Raw genomic sequence first — 19,497 nt, 5'->3', positions numbered from 1 at the left:
CAATGACACAGCTTAAACTCTTCAGCTGTAGCTGTGCCTGATTAGCAATAGCCGTACTAGGAAATACATTAATGGTACAGTTGGCTATATTTTAATGCTTTTTATGGGGTAGTATTGCTAATACTCACTTCATGTTCCTGTAGCTGAAAATGCTTTAATGTTTTTTACCTGATTAGCATGTGCAATATACCCTGCAGGCAGCCTGCCTTCTTTGAAACACCCACCAACCCAAAATGCAGGGCTTACTTGCTGAGGTTCTCAGACTTTTTCAGAGTACTTTATAACAGAGTAAGTCTCACAGACAACCTCACCTCCTGAGGGCACTCTCCTAAGATCCTATGGCAACTACTGAAGGCACTTACATTGAGAGACAGCATTAGGCCTGAGCAGCATGGAACATTTTGAAAGATGAGGCCAGTACAGAGCAGTAGGAGAAAGCCAGTGACACATTAAGAACTCAGAATACAGAGTTAGGAGACTCCAGAGTGAATCATAGCACAATTTGGCTCAGGCCCTGAGATGATGGTTTCAAGAGCATTTAAACTCTTTATTGTTTCTGCTTTGCTGCTGTTAATGAGGATATCTCCTGCAACCCATGACAAGCCACTCTCTACAGACTGTCACAGCAGATAAGACTGGTAAAAAAATCTGAACGCAAATGCTCTACAGAAATAAAATGGTTAACAGACTACAATTTCAAAACAGTATATGATTCTAAATGATTATGGTAATAATAATCATATAAATGCTAGCAGGTACGTGTATGGTATTCTTCATTTAAAATCCTGTTTGCATGATCCTATCATAATTATAAAAGTATGTTATATTTTTGTACACAAAATCATGAAATACTCATCATAAAACAGTTAAACTAAAACCCTCAGTTCTCTTCTGAAAAGTTTAGTCTGAATCTCTTGGTTTTATTACCACAGTATCATAATATAGATTTTATACTTTCACTAGGGTTTAGGTCTTTGTTCTGTGCAGATTTTCCTTTGTTAAGTTGTGAATACCATGTGAAAAATAAAGAATATATATTTAGTACTGAATAGACTAATTAATTCCAGCTGGTGTGGTAACTTGAGAGTATGTTGCCTAAGAAAAAGTCTGCTAAATCACATTAATGAATAATCTAAAATTCAAGATTTTTCAATAATCATATTTTGTCCCCTTTCAAATTCCTTTGTTATCACAGCTCAAGCTCTAAAACCTTCTGTCTCTTCTACCTCAGAGAACAGTATCCACTTGTGTACAGAAAATTTAGAAATACAATGAACAACGCTTTAAGAAGACAAAATATCTACAATCCAAAGGTTTCAAGAACATAATTATTTAGGTATAATAGGTTCTTATTTTAAAAAGATTCAAAGCTGAATACAAAACCAATTCTTTGTGCAGAGCAATTCTATAAGTGTATTTTGAATAAAGAAGTGTATTTTAAATATGCTTTCTTGTCCAGTTTTAACATGTACAAATACTGAAACACTTAATTAGATGTCACAAGATCATGCTTTATTATATAACTATGTGCTACAAACATGCATTTTTCCCCAAAAGAAATGCAACACAGTCATATAAATAAGAAGAAATATTGCTTACCTTCCTTAGCAAGTACTCCCTGGAGGCAGAGTAAATCTGGTTATAAAATGAAAAACAAGATTGAAGTGTACAACTCACACACATACAGATAGCAGACACAGTTGTCTCCATGAAGAATGCCTGTTATAGCCTTCTGTACATTTTTCTAACTTCTCTGTACTGTAGTTATGCTATAAGGACTCTATGCTTAAAATTACATTCTGTAGCATAGGTATAGGCACCAACATACTGCATAAATTGCACTTACTGTTCCAGAAGTCACACACCATCCTATAGAAAATTTACACCTCCAAAACAGAGATATGTTACAACCAGGCAGATTGTGGCAAAACACTGTGCCTGGCTTGTCCCTAAAAGTTGTTACTTTCAATGATCGGTACATATTCACAAAGCATGCTATGTTTACATTTACATATGTACATGCATATGTACAGACACACATTTATAGACAGAGTCACAGCCTATCTCTCACAATCTCTTACTAAATGCTGAATAGGGGAAAAAAAAATCATGTTAGGATTATACACGATCATTTCCCTTGACCATGGCTTTTGCATTCAATTGTCATGGCATGCAACCAAGACCAGTGGTGCTAGAGATCATTTATAACCCAGACACAAGTAATTATTCACATAAGGCACCGAACTCATTTTGGCTTCCCCTGCGAGAGCGCTGCTACTGCTGTAGCAGTGCAGAGCCGCTGTGCTGTCACTCATTTGCTGCAGTCTTTGTGCAGGAGTATACGTTATAAACAAATTAGTAACACAATGACATCCAATGCCCAGCAACTAAAGAAAATCATGGAGAATCAATCAGATCCTACAGCAGGCATGTAGATTGGCTGTAAAACCACTTAACAGTAGATAGATTTTCCTGTAGTGTCGAAGTTAAAGGCACCAAAAGGAAGCATATACTAAGGCATTTTTGTTCCTCTGTGATATTGATCCAATGCCAGACGTAGTGAAGCACAATGGGCACACAGTCAGCCCTGGTAAATTAGGTAAATTGGAGATCATTTGATGGTATTCTATTGTTGCTATTGTAATCACAGTAATTTTCACTGGTAATGGTGCTTCGTGATGAAGTGCAGTTCTCACAGGATAATTGTGAAAGGTATCGAAAAATTCAGGGTGTAGCATCTGGTTTTAAAAGCTCTTCAGATTCAAATTGGCATTTTACTTTATCTTGAAAATTTATTAGAGATTCAGAGCATGCCGGTTTAAATGGAAAGGTGAAAGCAGGGTAATTTCAATCTATGAATTATTCAGATTCAGACTGGTGAAATTGCCATCCATGAACTGATTCTCTGACAGTCTCTTTTGCAGAGCCTCCATTACGCTTGTCATTTTTATTTCTTTATCTACAATCTCTTTCTCAGTTACTGCGCTTGTCCCTTAGGGCTGTGCTTCACAAACCAAGTATTTCAAATTGGCAATAACCTAAATGTGTTGCAGTCTCAAATCACAGTCTCCACAGGCTGTCTTTTCCAAATCATTAAAAACCACATCCACGATAGTGTCTGTTATGCTCTTCGATTAGATGAATTAAAAAAAAAAAAAAAAAGAAAGAAAAAAAAAGAAGAAAGAGGAGAGAACAGGACATCATATCGTAGAAGAGTTATGTTCCTGTAACAGTCCAGCAAATAAAGTGATGATTTGTGTTGGTTCCTTTGTTGTCAGTGTAACCCATTCTAGCTGCATAGCATCACGCAGGAAGAAACAACTGTTAAAGCAGGCTGACTTTGTGCCCTGATTTCCAGCAGGAGCAGATAAGGGCTGCTTTACAAGCAAACTAATCCACGCAAGCATACGCTCAGAGACCAAGCACAAGTAATAGCTTCTTACAGGCAAGAAAAAAAGAAGTAATAGTAGTAGTAGTAGTAGCAGCAGTTGTAGTAATTGTAGTATTAGAAGAAGGAGAAGCGACTGGATAACCGAAAGTGTTTCGTTCTCACAGACTCCAACTGATACAGACTGCAGTCCCAGAGACTCTCCACTTGATGGCTGGTTGTGTCATTGCTAGTCGCCTGCTGCCCTGTATCCAGAAGGACTGGGATTGATTTAGTTCAGAGTCTGGTTTCTCATCTGAGCTTTGCTATACTGATGTAAGAAATTGCAGCAATCTGTATTACCAATCTATACGACCCTGGGACGCTGGCACGGCTTCAGCAGTGGAGTGCCTGCAAAGGCCCCAGTCAGGCAAACAGTGACAAATACCATAATCTCCTTTGTCCTATGGCTGCAGGTATATCATCGTGGCATAAAGAACCTCTTAGTATACAAAATGAGAAACCAGGCGTTCTTCCTCAGAGGCAGTTTGGATACCGAGCTCCGAACAGTCCCTGTTCAGCTGAAAGCGCTGCCAGGCTGAAGCCAACACATCCAGGCTGTGTGTCTACGCTAACACCAGGAAAATCTCCCTCATACAAAAAAAGGCAAGAATAAAAAATCTATGCTGCTTTGTGCCTGGGTCTATGCGTCTGCTTTGCCGCACTGCGACTAGAAAACTGCAGCAGTAAGAGCTCTGGCAGTTGCGATAATGTAGAAAGCAGCAGCTCTGTGACACAGCAGTCAGCTGACTTGCAGTGTTATCATTCAATGTCCTCTATAGAATAAGGCCAGTTTCTAAGGTAGCACCAGAAGGATGACCTTGCATACAAAAATTGGGCTAGAAAGAGCGGCCGTACACTTGTACACCTGCAAGCGATTTGGGGGTGATATGTACCATTTGCATCAGGAACATGTGGGTCTTTAGCTGTCTCTTTTCCCTTCCTCCTTGCATTCTTTACAAAACAGAACTTGGCATTTACTGAGCAGTTTTCCTCCTGCAATGAAATAGTCAATATAATAATATGCAGTTGATTAAAACACCATTGGCAGGAGTTAGGTAAATTAGCTTAAAATTATTGGTTGTAAACCAGATTTCTCCAAAAACACACTTGGTAGGTTTTGGTTAGAAAAAAAAAAAGAAATGTGACTACAGACTCACTTCAGGAGAAGTAAAGTGATCAGGTAGACACGTCCGAATGGCAAGTCTTAATTGGCAAGAACCCATTTCTGAATTCCCATCTAGGCATTTCACTACCGAGATTGATTTTCATGGTTCTCTGTAGCTCCCAACTAAAATCACTTGGAACATTTGGTTGCTCATGCCTCTGGGAAGTTGGAGTGGAAAGCTTTAAAGTTGGCAAAGCTGGCAAATATGAGAACTGATTTAAGTTCAGAGTCAGCAGGAAGCAAGTGCCTTACCACCACCCGGGACTTCAAAAATTCCCTTGGGGAACGTGGGGCATGCTCTCGAAAAAAATTCACCATGTGTCTACCTCCTTAAGTGATACATAAAACTAGAGCAGCTCCATCCAAAATTGCTATAAATCATCTTGCCAATCAGTTACAGAAAGAATTTATGTTATGTTACATTACGTTACGTTACGTTACGTTACGTTACGTTACGTTTGTTATTGCATTGGCCTAGGACAGTTCAACTTCAACTCATCTCAAAGGATGTGCCATACTTGCACAGGCCAGAACTAAATTGGTTCTCACAGTTACTACTGGACACTGTTCATTTCAGTGAGACACTTTATAACTTCATTATAAAGTATGCATAAAGTCAAGTAAGTGAGCAAACATTATACACCAAGTTGATATCCCTTGTAATAACTTTGATCTTGCTAAATTACATTAAAGTGGACATAATACAGATTTCTGCTATAACAAAGGAATTTGCACCAAAAACAAACAAACAAACAAAAACCAAACAGTAATAAAACCGTAAAAATGGTAAAAGCTGTGTGGTATCTTTAAGGTGCAATTCTCTTAGACAATGCAGACAGTAGAGCACCCATGCAAGGACTGCACGTCCATTGCTATATTGCTTCAGGGAGAGAAATGTCTGTTCTCATGTGTATCCAGTTAATGGACGAGTAATATAGCCACAGTCCTGTCACTTCCTTAATGATTTTTTATTAAATGCCCCAAAGGTATTTAATTCCTGCAGTCAGCAAAATCAGCACAGATGTCTAGTGGGGAGATTCCTGCCTTCTCTCCTCCCCTTCACAAGCTAACAACCACACTCCTCAGTTGCCTGCTGTGCCTCCATAGCACCATGCACGTGGTATTCAAGAATATTTTTTCATACTGATATAACTCTTATAAAAACTAGGAAGAAGCATGAAGTCTAGGCAAACTCCAGAAAGCCAAAGGTGCCAGTTTTTCTGCTATGTATGGATTTGCTGGATGATTAGTGTTGTCTTAATGGGTGGTAATGAACCTGTTGCAGTGTCTCTTGGTTCTTCTCAGAGCTAGCACCAGAAAACTCAGGTGAGCTTAAGAGGCCCCAGATAAAAGACAGGGAGAGAGGGGGAGGCTCTTTTCATAACTGGCCATAATTCTCCTTTTCTGCTGAGCTCCTCTCCTTTCCTCTTTGGCCTCAGGAAAAACTGGGTGGATGTTCCCCTAACAGGGGTCTTTCAAGCAGCAGCCCTTCCAAAGCTAAAGATGGTCTGTAGATGGCAGAAGATGTGTTTCTACCAACCATTACAGCTGTGGGTGAGGACAGGGCAGGAAGAAGCACTTCTCTTCTCTTTCCAACTCTGTGGGGCCAGCTGACGATATAACAAACACAAAATTTCTCCCAAGATTTTTCCCTGTAATCCCATTGTCTCTTTGGGGATAGGCAGAAGTATTTTATTCCCTAAAAGCTCTGCAAGGCTGGAGTATATATCTTGCAATCTTTGCTGATGAAAGGGTGAAGGAAGCCAGCTGGCTCTGGCAGCAGTGCAAGGAGGAGGCAGGCCCTGGCGGGGTCAGAGATGTGTGAAATGCAGGATGGGGCATATCCACTGACAAAAGTTCAGGAACTTTCCTAAAACCCACATTAGTTTTGTGTTCTGAGATTGGCTTTTCACTTTAGTTTTCTTGTGTTGATGAAGGCTAATGTAATTTCCTGAAACATGTACAGAGCCCCTTTCCTAGTGGTTTCACCCTCCTCCCTCCTACCCCCCCTACTCCCCAAGATTTTGATTTGGTTTTCTTTAAGTCTGTTGCAGAAGGTTCAAAGTTCAGTGTTTTGATTAGTTCTTGGCTTTGTATGCACATGTATTTACTATATTACAGTGCATTATATTACATTAAATGTAGGGTAAGAAATTGCACTTGGACAAATTTTGGAAAAGTGGCTACAACATTGAAATTTTTACCTTGTTTACCACTTAATAATTCTGGGGACAGAACAGATTAAAATGTTGCCTTTTTTCTCTCCCCCTTTTCCTTTTTTATGAAAATGAAAATTGCATCCAAGCCCATAAATTCTATGCTAAGCTTTAGCTGAACTCAATTAGAAACAGTTTAAATATTAAACTGAAAACTTAAGAGCCAGTGCCATTAAAGGGAGACTCTCTCAAAGGCTCTTAACCATAGCACTGCTAACAGGATGTTGAATTAGAGCTGAATTTTTAAGGCATCACTAATTATATCGCACATATTATGTGAAATTATGAACTCAAAACATTTTACAAGTCCTTTGGATGTTGTCTTCTCCCTCCCTAAACACATGCAATGCCACATTCATTCAGCTGCTACTATTTTAAAATCTCAGAGCATCACTGCAAATTAGTAAGGCTGTTTTATGTTCTCTGCTTTTTCTCTCTCTCTTTTTTTTTTTATGTTGGTTATAGGTTTAGTCAATGTAGGTACTTAAGTGCAAATTTTTTAATCAGCTAATATTTATTTTCAATAGTCTTTTTGAATTTTACTGTTTACTTCTCAGATTTTAGTAAATATATTTTATTTTATTTTAACTATACTATTGTGTAATCAAGTAACACGAAATGCACTAATCTAACATTTTTTCCTGCCCTTTATTAGGTGACCTAATTTTTACTTCCTTCCCTTACAAACCTTGGACTTTCAGGTATTAAAAATAATATACATAAATTGTATAATACCTTCCCAACAGCTGGTTCTCTTAAGATTCACGTGAAGTAGCATATTCACCACCATCCCCTTCTCCCTGCATCTTCAGTAAGCTTCATAAAAGTCAAATCTATTGCGAGAAAAAAAGAAATCTAAAGCTCTTTATTTAACATAATTCATCAAGGAACTGACTTTTCTAAAAACCTGTGATGCTTTCAAAACTGGTTCCTAAATACACACACCAAAAAATGACCCTGTCGAGTGGGACTCAGACTTGAGATACAGAATTGAACTTTTACGGGATGCCCTTAGAAGACTAACAGGGGCTAATTAAAAATATAACTCCTGTCACAGAAGTGAAAGAGAATCCTGTGTATTTCCCAATCCTGCTTCTGCAAATCCTTCCTGCTGAAACAGCTGAATCAGAACAAATTGCTTGTGTGCAAGTTACTTCAACCATATGGTGGAAGAAAAAAGAGCCGTGTGCCTCCTCAGCGATGTAGTAAATAGGAACTACCTCCATGTGGTTTTACACATTTATAGCTAATGTGGAGACCTAAATGTGAAATCAAGGAAATGAAGTGAATTTGTGAGTCTCCCTCTGGGACTTGGGACTTATAACCTATTAAAAAGATGATACTCATTCAGTTAACAGCTAAATATTTATTTCATTGGTGATTATTGTGCTATGAAGAGTCTTTTTCATCCAAGTGATTAAAATACAAAGAAAGCTAACTGTGAAAAAAAAAAAAGTGATATACATAAACCACTAACAATAACATGGGCGTTTTTGATCCAATGCACAAGAGGATCAGTGTTCCAGGCTGGTGAATAGGATGCGACAGGAGTGTCAGTAAAGGACAAGCACAAAAGAGACATCGTTTTGTCCATGGCACATAATTGGTGTCAGTCACTAATGATCTGCTTGACATGTTGAGTACATAGCTCAGAATGTATCAACATTACTTTTTTTTTTTTTTTTTTTTTATCATTAATGGAAGCCGGTTCAAGCTTTCTGTGACAGAAATCGAGGCTTGTGCAGAACAGTGTCTGTGTGTCTTGTGGAAGATTAAAATTACATGTTTGACCTTATTTGGATATGGCATTTGATAAATCTAGGATAATTAATCATGGAATAATCTATGAGATTATCCATGTGGGGCCTCAGTTTCTTCAGCTTTTGTTTGTGCTTCAAGTGGTATTTCTGTTAGCTAAGAAAGACTGCAGTGGTGCCAGGGATGGATGAGGAAACAATCCTGGAAAGAAATAAAAAGCAAAAAATATGGCATAAAGTAGGGGAACCTCTATAAAAGGACAAAACTGAGTAAGTACACAGAACATATTGGCCAAATGCAGCAGGCTGCAGATAAAAAGCCATCAATCTGCTACAGCCCACCCAGAAACCTGAAATTCTCCTCAAACTTGCAGGACACTAATCCTCTAATAAAAACAACTCACACCTATATCCAAAACCCTAAGACCTCAACACTGTTTACATGTCTGTGTATTTTTATGTACTTGGTATGTCACATTAAAATTGCCTTTCTCTTACTAGATGCAGTTTTAACAATCAGTGTTGCTTACAGTTAGAAAACAAATCCAATTTGTTCTTTTAAAGCATTAAAATACACCCAGCTAAAAATAAAAATTGGATTTAAAAATTGCAAATAGAAACAAGCATGCAGGGAAGTGCTAAAGTGAATGCAATCAGTTCCAGATTTAAAACAGCCTCCCCACACACACACACATCCTTGTTTCCACTACTGGGTGGTCACGGACTCATGGCTCTTACCAGTGGTTTTCTTTAGAGTCATTCCAGACTTGTGTTTTTCACTCACTCACTTTAAAATGGGCAGAAATGTAGGTATTAACTTAATTTTCTACAAGCTCTCCATTAAATTTCAAAACACCCCCCCAAGGAAGCAGGATCCTGAAATGGTGGTGGAGCACTTCTGACCAGTGAGGCAGTGAGAGTCTGGAAGACTCTTGCAGGCCCAAGAAGTTGGGCTAGGAAAAAAAAAAAAAAAAAAAGAAACTATTATCCTTCAAGATCTGATTTGCTAAGATTATAGGGGAGAGGATATAACGTAAAGGGAGAGCACTGAGCTCTGAGGCATTAGCAGTTGTGGGGCTTCCTGCTGTCCTAGCTCCAGTCTGGCTCCATGAAGGCGGATGGGCATTAAGTGTACTTCTGGGGCACATCTTCCACTTCTGTACAATCCAAAAGGAATCTAGCATGTGTGCTTCAAAGGGGATCTGCAACATCAACATAAACAGTGTAAATGCAAATGATTGGAAGATTTGCTTCAAAAGGACCCTCTTGATCCAAGCTAAAGTGATAATGGATCAACAAAGACTCTCTTCCAGACTTACAGTCCGTAGTAAAACAGAGCCACTTCAGTGAGTCACTGAGGATCTGCCACCATACTCCTGGAACAGTCCTCATCCGTAATATGTTCAGAATCAGGCCCTGTGTGACACAGAACTGCCTAATATTGCATCCAATACCCTCAAAAATATCAGAACCTGGGGATTTTGTGTAAAATTCTGAATACAAATAATTTGATAATATTTCATTGACTGGTATAACATAATAAAATGATCCATTAGCACAGTTACTTCATGTTTTCCTGTTCCCATTAAGTTACTAAATAAACATTTTAAAATCTATTCTATTTCTTCTCATTTTAATTTACATATTTCTCACCTTTCCCTTCTTCGTGCCACAGCCCTGGTGGCCACATGGCCCTTTTTTTTTTTTTTTTTTTTTTTTTCTCCCTGTTCTCAGGCACAATTTCAACTTGGTCTCACCTTTCCTAGCTAGAGGGGCAAGAGCTCAGCTCCATGTCCCACCCATCCAGGTGTGTTGATTTGGCAGGTCCCAGCTTGAAGTTCTCCTACATGTATGCAGTGCAAGGTTCAGGGGCTGAACACTTTGCCTTGCATAGGATCAAAAGAAGCATCTAGCTGCAAGGCAGCAAGGAGATAATCCTCATCTCTTCCAAGAAAAAGACCAATGGGGTTAAAGGGAAGCATCCTGTGAGCTTGGCTTGACCACAGGCAAACCTATTAGGTCCTCCTGTACCATCCTCCTCTCTGGACACAGGGCTCCCTGTACCCCAGATGTCAACTTAGCTTTCCTAACACTAAAATATGTATTTTTAATGAGATTTAGCAAGCTTTCTCTGCAAATAATCTTTCTGACATTCTAGAATAAGCAGAGCAATAAATCACCATGTAATGCAGGTTTCATGTTTAGTCTGCTGGGACGTATGAAGCTGTGGTAACGCAGTGACTTAGTTAGAATTAACCAAATCATCAGCTCATTCACTAGCTTAATGGAAAACATTTTACATGCAGATTTATAACTTGTTTTACAGTTGAACCATAAGAGTACTTGCACTTTCATATGACTTTTATACTGCATACAGCTTAGTTCACTGCTCTAAAGCAGTGAACTTCCTTGTAGAATAAAGTATTCAGAATAAATGAGATTGTTGAAACTGGTCCCAATATACTGCTGAAGGCCACCTCTTATCATTTAGTTTTTAAATTGCATATCCTTAAAAGTAAGAAACAAGCAAGTTGTGGCATATACTACTATATAAAGGAATAAACATTTTCACAACACTCAATCAAACCTGCATTAAACAGAGGTCAAACAGTTACCAGTATAAATGTTTACTGCCATGTAGCACCATGCAGAGCTGCAAGATAGCTTTAATGGTACTGAATACTGAAGGGAAGTCACAGAATCACAGAATGTTAGGGATTGGAAGGGACCTGGAAAGATCATCTAGTCCAATCCCCCTGCAGGAGCAGGAACACCTAAATCATGTCACACAAGAATGCGTCCAGGCGGGTTTTGAATGTCTCCAGAGAAGAAGACTCCACAATCCCCTGGGCAGCCTGTTCCAGTGCTCCGTCACCCTCACCGTAAAAAGTTTTGTCTCATGTCATGCAGATCTTGCACTCCTGTGAAGAGACAACATGCAAAAATTGAATGTTTTGCCAGCTCAGGGATGCATTTTGCTTTACAGGTCACGATTACTCCCTTAAAAAGTCCATGGTAATTAACCTCCATGTAGAACAAGTGCAAATTACATTCTAATTGCGCTTGAGGCAACCATGTAAATTCACATATAACAGTAATCTTTTGTGTCATGTTTATACGTATCGTTGCGGTAACTCAGAGGAAAAACACAACTAATCTGTTGAAATTCTCAGTGGCATATTTCTTTGGTGCATGTGCGCTGGAGGACCATGGCTAGAGGATCATCCTCCGTACATGTACACGGTTTTTCAGCAGGCCCACCCCACACACATTCAGTGTGTAACAGTGCACACAGGACCTGGAGCACTGGCATCTGCCATGCAGACAAGGACCACACACCCAATGACCCTCACTCTCTATCTCATCCTTAACCCAGGAGCCTTCCACCTTTTCGGGGGGATAAGCCACATGTATGTGTCATACTAAGACACAAAGTCAAGCAGGCAAACACAACATGCTCTGTCGGACAAAGCACCAATTGCTAGGACAAGGAGGATATCCCTGTGGAAATACCAGCCTGGGCTTACCCAGTTTCTTATGCTTTGTTTTTCATCAGCATCTGCTGTTGGGAAACAGGAAACTGTGCTTGATGGACTCTCAGCCATTCAGAGGAACTCCAGCACAATAAGACGTAGCACACAGCAAGCACACACCGATTAGCAGACGTGCATTTAAATCCACAGCGCTTTTACGAGCCATGTGAAAGTGCTTTACAGTCACACACAGCTTACTGATTGCTTTAAACTTTCGATATCATTGCATTTAATGATTTTTGTAGTTTTATATGCCCCTTGCAAAGTCCTTGTTTCTCCTTCTACCTGTAAATCAAGTATAGCTCAATCAAAAAAAAAATCTCTTTTTGTGGAAAATAAAAATGTTACTTTCTTTTTTGAAACCTGAAATGAATGATAGTGATTATTCCTTCCCATTGGTCTAACCAAGCCAAGATTTTATGTACAGTATTGCTTTTGGTCTACAGTCTGAGGATGGAAATCACATTTCAGTGTCTTTGACACTACACAAAATGCAGTGTATCTCTGATCTTATCTGAAACTATAAAGTGCAGTTCTGCTAAACAACAATATAACAAATGATTAAAAAAAATCAGCAAATGAAGCTCAACCAGTTCTTCTAGCTAAGCTATTAGATACAATTAGCATTCATTTTGAATGGGTCCCCTTTTCCTTTCCAGAATAGTTTAAAAACTGAACTAGATGGCATCAAAGTAATAGAAGCCTCAGTTCACGGATTTTTTAAAAAAGTCAAGAGTGTGTTTCTTCTTTAGGTTCATGTTTCATTTTTATCATGTTTAAACATATGCTTAAAGTGTGTTAAAGCACTTTTATTAAAAGAGATTTCTCTGATCTACGTTAACCATTTTCCTGAAGGTTCTTTCATAGTTCTCCATCTTGCTGAATAATAATAAAACACGTGATCCCCTTTCTGATAGCAATGGATTAATTCCCTATTGGCTGAAATACAACTGAGTCCCCAGCCCTGTGCAGGCCAGCACATGCCCATATATCAGGCACCCCAAAAGGCAGGGTTTGCTGTACACAGAACTCTCATAAATGCAAATTTCTCACTTTTTTTGAATAGATATTTTTTTTCCAGTTTGATCTTCCCTAATCAAGTTTTTGGTCAGTGAGATTGTTATATGATTATTATTTATTTGATAATAAGCTTATTCTATTGGATGTGTCAAATTCAAGACCAAAATTCTAGGTTTGAAATACAATGAAATACAACTGTAGGTTTGAAATATAATGTTCATCAATGAAAATATATAAAAAAAAGTGTATATTTACTGTACTATGAAATGAATAACAGATTATATACAAATAAGGTCTGTCCTTTGACGTTTTGGAAGGTTAGGATCTGCCCACCAGGCTTTGCTTGTTCCACCTCCAGAATGACTGGCAGTGTTCATCCCCCTGCAGCTTTGGGTGTGCAGCTGGTCAATGCACAGGACATGCCAAGGAAGCACACACCAGCTTAAGGCTACCACACACTCCTCTACTTGTGCTTCTTGACTGTCAAAGGCTGCTGCAATAGCAAGACCACTGCTACTCTGTCTGGCAAGAGGAAGTCTTTTTCTTATATGTTAAAAATGCATATTTTAAGTGCATATGTGCAAAAAGATTTATTTTTTTTCTTTTAACAGAATGCCTAGATTAATGTTAAAATAAAAGAAATGTTTTACTAATATAGTCTTAAGACTGCTGGGGAGACATTTTTAATTATGTTTTAAATATTCTTGCTCTCTCCACATAATTTCACTGGATAGAACTCTGGGTTTAATAATTACTTCTCATTTTGCTCAGAGCTCATTTATAGCCATTTAATCTTTTGATAACCCATCTTTAGCTTAAACCTTTAAGTTTTCCCTATTTGCTCTTTATTTTAATTAGGCAGGTGTCCAATCCCCTCTCTGCCTTTACTCTAATGAAGCTTGTCTTTTTTAGCCTACCTACATATATTAGGTTTCTCCATTCTCTTGGAATGTAATTCTTTTCTAAGCCTGTAATTCATCTTTCCTGAAAACATATGACTATTATCCCAGAATTTTCAGTAGTGTCTTACTAGAACCTTGTATTGATGATACTAATGGTTTCCATAACCCCTGCTAATAAATAAATAAATAAATAAATAAATAAATAAAAAGCTAAATTGGTCTTAGTAACATTATGATTTATGAAATTGTGAAATTTATAGCTTTCTGTGGCTACAGCACCTTGATAACTGATATTCTTCCTGTGACAGATTTGTATACCCAGGCTGCTCTCTCAGCCTTCGTTGTTTATAGCCACTGAACGCTTACCGCATAGTAAAAACAATTGCTGGTAATCTGTAGCAGCCTGGACTTGCACTTTGTACTTCCTTATCCCATCTCTCCTGCCCCATTCATACAGAAACACAGTTCATGTATGTTATCCAAATCATCCTCTGCATTAGCTATGCCTCTTTTGTGTTACGAATGGATTTCCTTAATGTGCTTCCAAATCATTAATGAAAGTAATAAATAAAAACAATGCTGAGACAAATCCTTTCACAGCTTCACTGCTAGCTTCCCTCCAGACCAAACCTAACCTTTTCAGCAGAGTCCAGAGCTGAGGCCCCTGACTCAGTTTCTCCCCAGCCTCAGAACACTATAAAGATCCCCATCTTCCCAAGTTTAATTAATAATTTCCTGGGCAGCACTATATCAAATACTTAACTGACCTCTGAGTACTATTTTTTGTTGTTGTTGTTTGTTTGTTTTGTTTTTTTCCTTCTAGATAATCATTTATTCTATCTAATGGATCTTTTGAGTTACTCAGCCACAACACACCGTTTGTAAGGCAAAGAGTGCTTGACCCACTTACCATTTAGTTCTATCTGTGTGTTATACTGCCTGAACTCACGAGGATCACAGATATTTCTTTTTACCATTCAGATTTAATTTTGTTTGGAAAACTTTGTTGTAATTAATAGTACCAAATCAGTACCAGTATTAAGAGCATGGTCCCTTCAGGGTGTCACAGGTTTAGATCTGTAAGTGCCAAAACAGGAGGCCATTCCCCAGCTCCACTGCCTCGTGTTCTCTTTCCCTGCCTGGGCCTATTGCCAGCAGTGGACTTCTGCTGCAAACACAAAGTCCAGAGCACAAGCAGAAGAGTTCTCACAGGTGGTACCAGTGAGGTTTGTTTTATAGACTGGTGAGAGCCATGTTTTCTCTTACATGCTACTTTGAACAATAAATGGTGCAGCATCCAGGAGGAACAGTCTCTCACAAACATTTTGCCCTGGATGGAAAATGAAGTTCCTGCATCCCTCAAATGATAGCACTCATTTCCACTGGCTGATACCAATGCTTAATTTCATGCCCATTTCCTTCAGAGGCAGCATCTGAATCTGGTAACATTCTTTTAAGGCTCAAAATCCAGGTGTCTCTTCACAGATTATGGAAGGAAGGATGTTTTCTTACCTCTCCCCATAATCGCCCCCAAAACAGGAGACCAAACAAAAGCCTCAGAAGATTACTTCTCAGATTTAGTGCTGTACTTCAACAAAATGGCCCCTCATAGACAATAATATCCTGCGAAGGGAAGAAAAAGTCAGTTGTGTTTGCTTGCTCTGAAGTCTGCCAGAAGACTGTATTCTGTAGTAATGTATTCTGAGCTGAATACGCTCACCTGTAGACTGTCAGAAATAATTACTACTTGGGTGTCTGAACTGTCATTATTAAAAAGACGGTGTGCTTAGTCATTAAAAGGCAAAATTAATACAATTCAATTTCAAGTTTTAAACTGGAAAATTTGCAGAAAGCCTGCAGATTGACTTGCGAAGATTACTGAATTGAGTACTCATAAATTCTGAACAGATGAAATCCCAGGACGAAAACACCCCTGTGTATCTATGGTAAAAGGGAAAATCCCAGAAGTCTTAGGGTGCAGAAAAGCCAGGTGAGTTCAAGGTCACTGCTATCAATATAATGGATTATCTGTTTCAAAGACTGACTACATGATATTTGGATTTGGACCATGCACTACAACAGACAACCAAACCGCAACACTCGCTAGAAAATATGTCAGATTAGGTAGCCTTAGAAAATATTGCCTCACATAAGAAATTTGCCTGCATTCAAGTAGGAAAAGAGCAGCTAGACATGAGTGGGATGACAAGCACTTTAGTACCTGGTGGTTTATATTGCACTGAACCCACATGGGGAGGGAGAGAGCAGCACTCATCTCCAAAGCTCTACTCATTTCAGCTCTGCGCTTAGCTGTGTTTCTAAAAATGATATATATGAGCTCGGCTCCTCCTAAGACTAAATATTCCTTTGGAAGATTTCTTTTTAATAAGTCTTTAGACCACTACAGTCAAAAGTAATAGTCAAAAAGGAGGTGTGTGGATCCTTATTCCCAGAGACCTGTGATGCCTTCTGAAGCTCGGCATTTGTTTAGCAAACAACCAAAGTGTTCCTGCTCTCCATGCTCTGGGAGAAAAAAAGAAAAATGTGGAAACATGAACTGAGTGTAAAAGATGCTGATATGTGTGCCTGAGCCAGCAAGCAGAAGTCACAAGCCTCAGGAGTCTCTAACATCTCTCCCTGGCCCCCAGAGAAAAGGTGCCTCTCCCATATGGAACAGCCTTGGCTGGAGTCCCAGTGCTCCTTCGTGCTTGCAATTGGTTTCCCTTCGATGCATAGGTGATGAGCCTCTTGTTGCCTGCTCTTCTTCCTCGATGTACCACTTCACATGGGCAGAGAACAGCAGTATTTGCCCAGATGTCCTGCCACGGCACCAAAATGGCCCACTGTTTGTATGTTTCTCTCTTTCTTCCTTACTTTGATCAGTAGTGAAACCCTTATTAGTACCAATACTGAAATCACATCAAAGAGCACACTGAAAATGGAGCCAGAGATAAGGAAAGTGCTTTCTAGCTCTTGCTGCTGATAAGAGCAGGCTTCACTAAAGAGAAGTTTCTGATTTTTTGTTCCTGCCTTTTAGAGTTTCAGAGCATCCTTTAAAACTACCAAGGCTACAGATTGCTTTTTTTAAAAAAAAAAAAAAACAACAAAACACTAATAAAACACAGGGTAAAAGCTGCAAAAGATGCTTCATTCATAGCTCCAAGAGCAGTGCAATCCAGAATGGTCAGGGGGTCCTCTGTGGGTTACTGTGGCCACATAACACACAGGGATAGTAAAAAAAAAAAAAAAAAAGAAAAGTCCAATTAAAAACTATTATTCAATGATTATTTCAAATGTTTCTGCTATTCTATGGGGCCTCACAAAAAAAAAAAAAAAAAAAAAAAACTCTGAAAAGAGGTGCCACCAGCCACTTGTAACGCTTTCCTCCACAGCCAGAAAGGCAGCTCACTGGGAGCAAGGTGCAGGCACCCTTCCAGCCCATCTGCCTGCTTCCTGACAGCATGGCAATGCCAGTCAGCACCCTTTGGTGCTCACACTGCAGCTATCTCCAGTTTGGGTGAGCCAGGGCAATGCACTTCTACTCCTTACTCTAGTACATCAGTACTTTGGGGGGATATAAGGCTAGTGGCTCTCCACACTGAGCATTCTGCGGCATTGACCCAGTGCAGCAAACCCTGGTGAGGTCAGTGACTGTGTTGGCTGCAGGGGCCTCGGGGCGAAGTAGACGTAGTGGGAACGTGAGCCCAGCACACCTCCAGCCCCCCGTTGCAGGGTAGACAGTGAGTGAACTCGCTGAGTATGAGCTACAAAACACTGCACAGGTAGACAAGTATGCATGCATCAGTATCTTCTGCATTAGACTGGAATTAGCATGTCTAACCAAGCATAAGGAGTCAACTATTCAAATATTCAACCTCTGAAATTAAAGTTCAGATTTCACAAGTAAATCACGTAAGGCAGCAGCTCCACCTCCCAACAACAAAAGCTCCTCAAGGTGGAGGCTTAAAAATCACAATTATGGCCTTATTTGACTAACTGAAAATCCATACATTTTACAATGTATTAGTCAGGCTGGATAATCCTGTCTCCAGACCCAGTGACAGAATAACTGGTGTACATACAGCCTGGATGGAAAGATTTTAGCATTGCCTGGAGAAGAGTCTTCCCATCTAGAATAAGGTGATGTACAGTAAGAGGGAGCATGACCACTAGAGATTTCAAAGCCAAAAAAAAAAAGCTGGGAAAACAAAATTATGCTTCTGTGCAAAATCTTGGCATGCATCCAGTCATTATTTATATCAAATTACAAAATATTTTGAGGCCTTCAGCTTAGATTTTCGGTCTATGAACAACTACTAATAAACTTTTTAAACAAAGGTCTTGTTTTCAATACTTTATACAGCAATGCAAATATCGTGCTGGGATAAGTATCAGAGATAAAAATGCACTGAAAAGTGAAAATATAATTCAGGGAAAAAAAAGTCAGAGGGAATTTCAACCTACCTGAAAACAATATATGCAGAGAAAGGGGCTAATCTAAATAGGTAAATTATTTCCTGCAATTATTAGCTCAGCTTCATTAAATTCATAGATGTAATGGTTGCCGATTACTATGCATATATTCTGCTTTATGTCAGTGATAAGACACTGCTGTCCATACATTTTAAGACCATAATCAGGGACAGAATCTGAGATTCTTTTCTCTTTATTTATCTTTTTTTCATTGTTGTTGTTCAACTCATTTACATGTGCACCTTCATTACTTTTGAGAATACCTAATTATTTATAAAGACATTGACCTGTACTAATAGCTGTTCTCTTTATTATTAAAGCTCCTTTTGTTGGGAAGCAGATTTGAAGATACATATAAGCAAAATGTGTATGAGCATGTGAGTTATAGAAGAGCTATTACAGCATCACTCTTTATCTGACACAAAATTTTCTTGATGTAAGTGAAAGCAAAAAAAAAAAAAGAAAAAACAGAACTGACACCAACACTGTTACAAAAAAAAAAAAAAAAAAAGGAAAAAGAATCATTGTTAGGGACTAAACATTAACTTTAGACAGGCTCTTCAATTTTATTCCAGCATGCTTAGACCTTTGGAGGTTATCTGATTGTTAGTTTACTACCGTATATATATCTATACATCCTGGTGGCCACAGTGTGAGCCATAAAGCTAAGAACAGAATACAATCCTTATTTTTATGACTACTATTAAAATTAGCTTATACTGATTATGATTCTACATACTGAATCCACCACATGACTTGATGGGTACTAAAGTGGAAAAATGGAGCCCTTCATTAATGACACATCATTCTTTAAAAATAAACAAACAATAACAACAAAAACTTTAAACTTCATCAGTATTTTCTGGTCTAATTTAGATTAGAAACCACGAGGGGAAACAGCTTATTTTGTAGTCTCTAAATTAATGGAAAAAGAAATAGAACAAATGGGAAAAGAAAAATAAAAAGTTTCTCTGAAAGCCATGTTCCTTTTCTTCCTAAAT

The 19,497-nt window shown here is 38.7% G+C and overlaps 1 long non-coding RNA gene across 2 annotated transcripts in view; it reads right to left on the bottom strand.

The window, feature by feature from the left end:
- Positions 1 to 4,128, bottom strand: part of LOC121065767 — a 30,525-nt gene extending 26,397 nt beyond the window's left edge. For both annotated transcript variants that reach the window (XR_005817300.1, XR_005817302.1), the window contains exon 1: positions 1,600 to 4,128. This is a non-coding gene — a long non-coding RNA (uncharacterized LOC121065767). The remainder of the gene's footprint in view (positions 1 to 1,599) is intronic.
- Positions 4,129 to 19,497: the final 15,369 nt, after the last annotated feature.

Source organism: Cygnus olor, chromosome 2, assembly GCF_009769625.2.
Source record: "Cygnus olor isolate bCygOlo1 chromosome 2, bCygOlo1.pri.v2, whole genome shotgun sequence".
Lineage (NCBI taxonomy): Eukaryota > Metazoa > Chordata > Aves > Anseriformes > Anatidae > Cygnus > Cygnus olor.
The sequence above is the reverse complement of the archived record's forward strand: the minus strand, read 5'-3'. Positions and strand labels throughout refer to the sequence as shown.